This window comes from Lontra canadensis, unplaced genomic scaffold (genome assembly GCF_010015895.1).
Source record: "Lontra canadensis isolate GAN:19392208 unplaced genomic scaffold, GSC_riverotter_1.0 scaffold4, whole genome shotgun sequence".
NCBI lineage: Eukaryota > Metazoa > Chordata > Mammalia > Carnivora > Mustelidae > Lontra > Lontra canadensis.
Genome location: NW_022630998.1, coordinates 28,711,898 through 28,718,263, shown reverse-complemented (window position 1 = coordinate 28,718,263; position 6,366 = coordinate 28,711,898). Strand labels below are relative to the sequence as shown.

The 6,366-nt window shown below is 32.9% G+C and overlaps 1 non-coding gene across 1 annotated transcript; it reads right to left on the bottom strand.

Moving 5' to 3' along the window:
* Positions 1–3,394: 3,394 nt before the first annotated feature.
* On the bottom strand, positions 3,395–3,500 carry LOC116864034. The gene has a single exon (XR_004381922.1). It is a non-coding gene; the product is annotated as a U6 spliceosomal RNA (small nuclear RNA).
* Positions 3,501–6,366: the final 2,866 nt, after the last annotated feature.

The following is a 6,366-nucleotide window of genomic DNA, read 5'->3' as shown; positions in this document are numbered from 1 at the left end:
AAGAATGGAGCCCCACGCTGGGCTCAATCCCAGGACCCCGAGATCATGACCTGAGCTGAAACTAAGAGTCAGACACTTAACTGACTAAGCCACCCAGGTGCTCCTAGAAATACCAGAGGTATTTTAATTATTGTTTTTTTCTGAGTTTAAAGATATCACATCAAATTTTATTTCTTTTTTATGTTTTTTGTAAATGCTTCAGTGTATAGCAAAAAGTTGCATAATATCTTTCCTTACAAAGCATGATATCTGATATATTGTGGGGAATGCAGCTATAAAATCTGGACTAAACCAAATAAATTATAGTATTTGGTATTCTCTCCTTTTGTAGTCAACCACTTAGCCCAGCAATTTTCAGGGTACTTTATTAACTTTAAAAGGCTGAGCAGAGAAATTTTCAGGGTACTTTATTAACTTTAAAGGGCTGAGCGGAGAGTTCTAAGATTGCTATTTGATTGGTATAGATAAGGGCTGTTACTGGCATTATTTAGAATATTACAGTTTTTCCCTTCTGCAGATACGAAAGCAATCATCTATAAGTTACTAGGAAAAGAGGAGCTCACTAAAGCAGCAGAGAACATACCTTAATAGTTCTCAAATGTACTATATCCTTCTATACTTTCAGTATGATATATGCCATTTAAAAACTTTTACCATCGTTGATTTTAGTTAGGTACCTTATGAGGACATGAAATAGTAACGCTATTCCAAACAGCCAAACTCTACAAAGAGCATCATTCCAGTATATCCCATTGTTTATCCCACAGAAAGAAATATTTCCTTAGCTTCTGGTTTATCCTTCTTGTGCTTTTTCTCACACAAATAAATGATTCGCAATGTTTCAAAATTCTCTTTTTCTATAAAGAGTGCTATATTGAAGATGTTCTTTTACACATTGCCTTTTTCACTGAACAGTATATCCTTTGGAATTCCCTCCATTTTACTTTCTGAAGATTTTATTTTTTTCAAAATTTTCAAGTATTTTTCCACTTTTTTATATTAACACATTTTAATTTTTTAATTTAATTTACTATATTAACACATTTAATTTTACTAATTAAGATTTTTCATGTATAATTCTGTGATTTTAATATATGTATAGATTTGTGTAACCATTACTATAATACAATTCGGCCTCAAATCTCCCTTGTGTTACATTTTTTCTTTTTTTGTGCTCTTTGGTCCCAGCCTCTCCCATCTCTAACCCTGGAAACCACTGATCTCTTCTCCCTTAACTACAGAGTTTGGTTTTGTGAGGACATCCTATCAATGCAATATAGTTTTTAGCAATTTGAAGCTAGCTTCTATCATTCAGTGTACTATCTTTAAAATTTATCAAAATTATTTATGTACATCAAGTTTATTCATTTTTATTTCTGATTAGTATCCTGTTACATGGGTGTGCCAGGGTTTATTGATCCGTTCACCCACTGAAGAACACTTGTGTTGATTGCAGGTTTTGGGAATTATGAAAAGAGCAGCTATAAACACTTGTGCAAAGTTGTTTGTGTAAACATAGGCTTTCATTTTTCTAGATCAAATGCATGTAAGCAGAAATTCTGAAAAATACAATTAGTGTAAGTTTAGCTATATACAAAACTGCCACAACATTGTCCAAAGTAGCTGTACCATTTTTCATCCCCACCACCAATTTATGCAAGGCCCACTTGCTCTGCACCCTCACCCACACTGGGTATTACTAGCATTTTTTATTTTAACCATTCTAATAGGTGTGGAATAGATCTCATTACGTTTTTAATTTGTGTTTCCCTAATAGCTCAGAGTATTAATGAACTTGTTTCATATGCTAATTGCTTTCTGTATATCCTGTTTGATGAAGTATCTCAAGCCCCTGATTCTTTTTTTTTTTTTTTAAGATTTTATTTATTTATTTGACAGAGAGATCACAAGTAGGCAGAGAGGCAGGCAGAGAGAGAGGAGGAAGCAGGCTCCCCACTGAGCAGAGAGCCTGATGTGGGGCTTGATCCCAGGACCCTGGGATCATGACCTCAGCTGAAGGCAGAGGCTTTAACCCACTGAGCCACCCAGGCGCCCCAAGCCCCTGATTCTTTTTAATTGGGTCATTTGTTTTCTTACTTTTGACATTTGAGAATTCCTTATGTAATCTGGTAAAAAAAGTCTTTTTCAATATGTTATCTGCAAATGTTTCCTTCCAATTTGCAGCTTCATGTTTTTCAGCCTCTTAGTATCTATTTTCTCTTACTTTTTTAATGGCATTTTTGGCATGGATTTTATTTCTATTAAGTAAAATTTGTCAATCTTTTCTTTTATATATCTACATTTTTACTTGTAGTTAGAAAGCATTTCCACACAGACTAAGGAAGGCTTCACCTACGTTTTCTTCTAAGGCTTGTATGGTTTTATGTTTTTTTAAATTTAGAGCCTTGAACTCTGATGTTTCTCCTTGTATAATGATATGAGATTTGGATTTAATTTTATCCTTTGTCAATGGCTAGTCAATTGTCCCAATAATGTTATTTAAAAAGCCTTTGCTTCCCAAAAGATATGAGATGCTATCCTTATCTCACACTAAACTTTCTTATTTTTTAGTGTAATTCTGGACATCTATTTCCCTGGTTAGCATGTCAATTCATGCATCAAAACCATGCTGTTTTAATTACAAAGGGTCTGTATTTTAATCCCTTTTAGGTTTATTCTTTTCCAAAGATTTAATTGATTTTATGTCCATCTTTGCATGTTTATTTTTCCCTGTATATTTCAGTGTCAATTTGTTTATTCAACTAGGTTTTTGGTAGTCCAGTTATTAGTGAGTTTCTATGTTTTCCTGCATTGTTTTTAAGTTTTATTTTATAAAGATTGCTATTGCATTATTGGTTCACTATTATTTATACTTTTTATATTTCCATTATAAATATTGGCTTATACCCAAACATCATGTCCTTATTTTCACATTTAATGATTTTAGCTTTGTATGCACTTTGATATCAACATAACTTCTCTTGGTTTATTATGGCTACCATTTGCTTGATACACATTTGTGCATTTTTTCATTTTTACCTTTTTGGAAAAAAAAATTAAGTGTGGATGTTACAAGCTATATAGTCATTTCTTGCTTTGTGAAGCAAATTAAAAATGTTTTTAATAGATGAATTAGATCTATTCATATTTATTGGTGTGATATATTGGTCTCAATTATTACATTAGTTTGATATAGCTATTATATGCACTTCATTACATTTGATAATTATTTATATAACAGGTTTCTTTGCTTTTTTATCCACTAAATTTGTTTTGATGCTTAGGTGAGTTTGAACTTTTGTTCTATTGGTTACCTTGGTATGAAAACATGTCTCTATTTTCTTAATCTTTTACTAACTTTTTTGTTGACTTACAATGGTATACTTTTTTTTTTTTTAATATGGAACACTTCATGGATTTGCAGGTCATCCTTTTATGGGACCATGCTAATCTTCCCTCTATCATTTCAATTTTAGCACATGTGCTGCTGAAGTAAGCACTATAATGGTATGCTTGAATGGTATATATAATGCTAGCACCAATATCAGTAACATATGTTAATTTTCTTTTCCCCTATTTCCTTTCCCCTATTTCACTTCTTTGTTGCAGGATACTGTTAGACACAAATGACATTCATCACATAACATATTTTATTCCACCCTCATCCATACATTCCTTTTAGTCTTCAACCTAGAATTAAGTATATAAAATGTCTACTGTCACTCCTTTTGTTGTAATTGCCCCTATTGTCTCTTGGTTGGATGAAATTCATCTTCTAATCGATTCCTCAGAGACGGATCATGGGCACATAACTCCTTGAGCTCTTGCATATTTTTTTGAGCTCTTGCATATTTAATCATTTCATGTAATCTTGATAGAAACAATTTTGCTGTTTATGAAATTCTTTGTTCACAATTACATTTGAATACTCTGAAACTGTTGATCTCTTTCTCAAATTCTTCTTGATCTCCATAAATACATGTGATGGAGCACAACCAACACCTGAGTGGAATGTGCTATTTGTTTTTTCACTTATAGGAAAGTTGAATTAAGGATGTCCTCTTGTATTTCTCCAAACAGCATGGGTATTTATAGTTTTATTTTTCTTTCTTTCTTTTTTTTGGAGGTGTGGGAAGGACATGTTGTAAGATTTATAATCATACCACCACCATTACCTCAGTCACATATTACCATTATAATAATAAAGAAAATATGTAAATGATATTATTTTGCTACCAAATATGGAGATAAATATAAAATTCCTAGGTCATTGTCAAATTAGCTGAGTATTTTGTATTTTGGCATGCTGGAGATAGTGACACTACTGTTTGTTTCTTTTTGCTTATGCAGCAATAAGGGCAATGCATCCCATGTAGATGAGCTTAACGAATGCTTATTAACTGAATAAATCCCAGCTGTTGCTGCATAATTAGTCGAAGGCATAATCCTAGGGTTTATTCACGTAAAAAAATCCAGAACACCAGAAATGATGTTTGGAACATGTTCTTTTTCCTCACTTCATAATTTTAGATGTATGCCAAAAACCTAACAGTCACTGAGTAAAGGGAATCATGGAAGTCCAATGGCTGATTTTGTTCTCTGTGCTATATACACATAAAGCTCTTTATTACAGACCTTCAATAACCAACAAACTGGAGGCAGCCTCCCTCAAGGTGGACTACTCCAAATCTCAAATATCTGCAAGTAATGAAGGACCAGTCAGGCTTTAAAGTAAAGTAATAACTTTATCATTTTGCTTTTCAAAGCCTTACTACTTGGTTAAGAATGATGTTCAGATGAACAACACTAACATCATTTAAGAATTTAGCAAAATCACAAAATTTCAAGTCACTTCCCAGACCTACTAAATTTGAATCTTCATTTTACTAAAACCTCAGGTAATTTATATGCTCAATAAAGTTTGAGAAGCACTGCTTTATATGCATTGAAAAACAAATGCTAATAAAAGATAAAGGGGTGCCTGGGTAGCTAAGTTGGTTGGGCATCCAACTTTTGGTTTTGGCTCAGGTCAAGATCTCAAGGTCCTAGGATCCAATTTCATGTCAGGATCCACGCTCGGCAGGGACTCTGCTAGAGATTCTCTCCCTTTGTCCCTTCCCCCACTCGTACTCCCTCTTTTCCTCTAAAAATAAATAAAGAAATCTGTAAAAAAATATAAAGGAGGAAGAAATCAGGGCTGTTTACAACAGAGTTGAATCTAGTCATAGTATATTTAACCAACATCAAGTAAAAGGATGAAAGGGTTAAAGTAGAGCCCACTTAGACACTAACTGCAGACTCAAATGTCAAAGCAGCTAAGAGAAGAACAAGTTTTTCCATATTTAGATATCTTTTTCCTAGCATCTATAATTATACATTTGCTTGAGATTCTTAGGATCTATAGAAGACATAAGATTTTCATTCTGTACCTACAAATAGCAACCTATATGAACTTGAAAAAAAAATTAGTCTCTGAGCATCAATCTTCTTCAGCATCAATGTGTGGTATATCATGGTTGACTATTATTAGTTTTACAATAATGTGAATTTTATCCTTTACAAAAAAAAAAAAATCTACAAACTCATACCACATTAGAAAAGATGAAGTTCTTCCTTTTTTCCCTTATTCCTTCTTTCCATGTGTAGGAAAGAAGCCTCAAGGGCAGTGAACATCTCATTTATTTTTAAATCTTCAGAATCAAGCATAATAATGGCTCATGGAGAGTTCTCAAATGATGTTGGGTAATCAAATTGACACCAATCACTAATGTTGGAGAATTCAGGCATTTCTTAGTCAGTAGTTATCTGGTTGCCTCTTTTCATGATAACTTTTTTCCCAAGTGTTAATTCAATTCTGTATGTTTACTAAAAGTTAACAACAAGCTAAGATGTAAAAGATACTGTTCTAGCTTAAGACTATTAACATAAAGGGCTCCTGGGTGGCTCAGTGGGTTAAAGCCTCTGTCTTTGGCTCAGGTCATGATCCCAGGGTCCTGGGATGGAGCCCTGCATGCAGCTCTCTGCTCAGCAGGGAGCCTGCTTCCTCCTCTTTCTCTGCCTACTTGTGATTCTCTGTCAAATAAATAAATAAAATCTTTTAAAAAAAAGACTATTAACACACAACCCAGTATATTAATTTTTGTTTTCTTTAGAGAATATTTCATTTTGTACAAATGTACAACAAATGTCTGCAATGAAAAATGTTTACAAAAGAAATGAATTTGCTGTTATGTTACTTGCTTATATTTAGCCATAAATGCAAATACTGTTCCATAACTAATTAATTTGCTAAAATTTAACTATGGTAAAAAATAAACATTAGTATATAAAATCACTATATAAATAAAAATTTAAATATTTCAGATG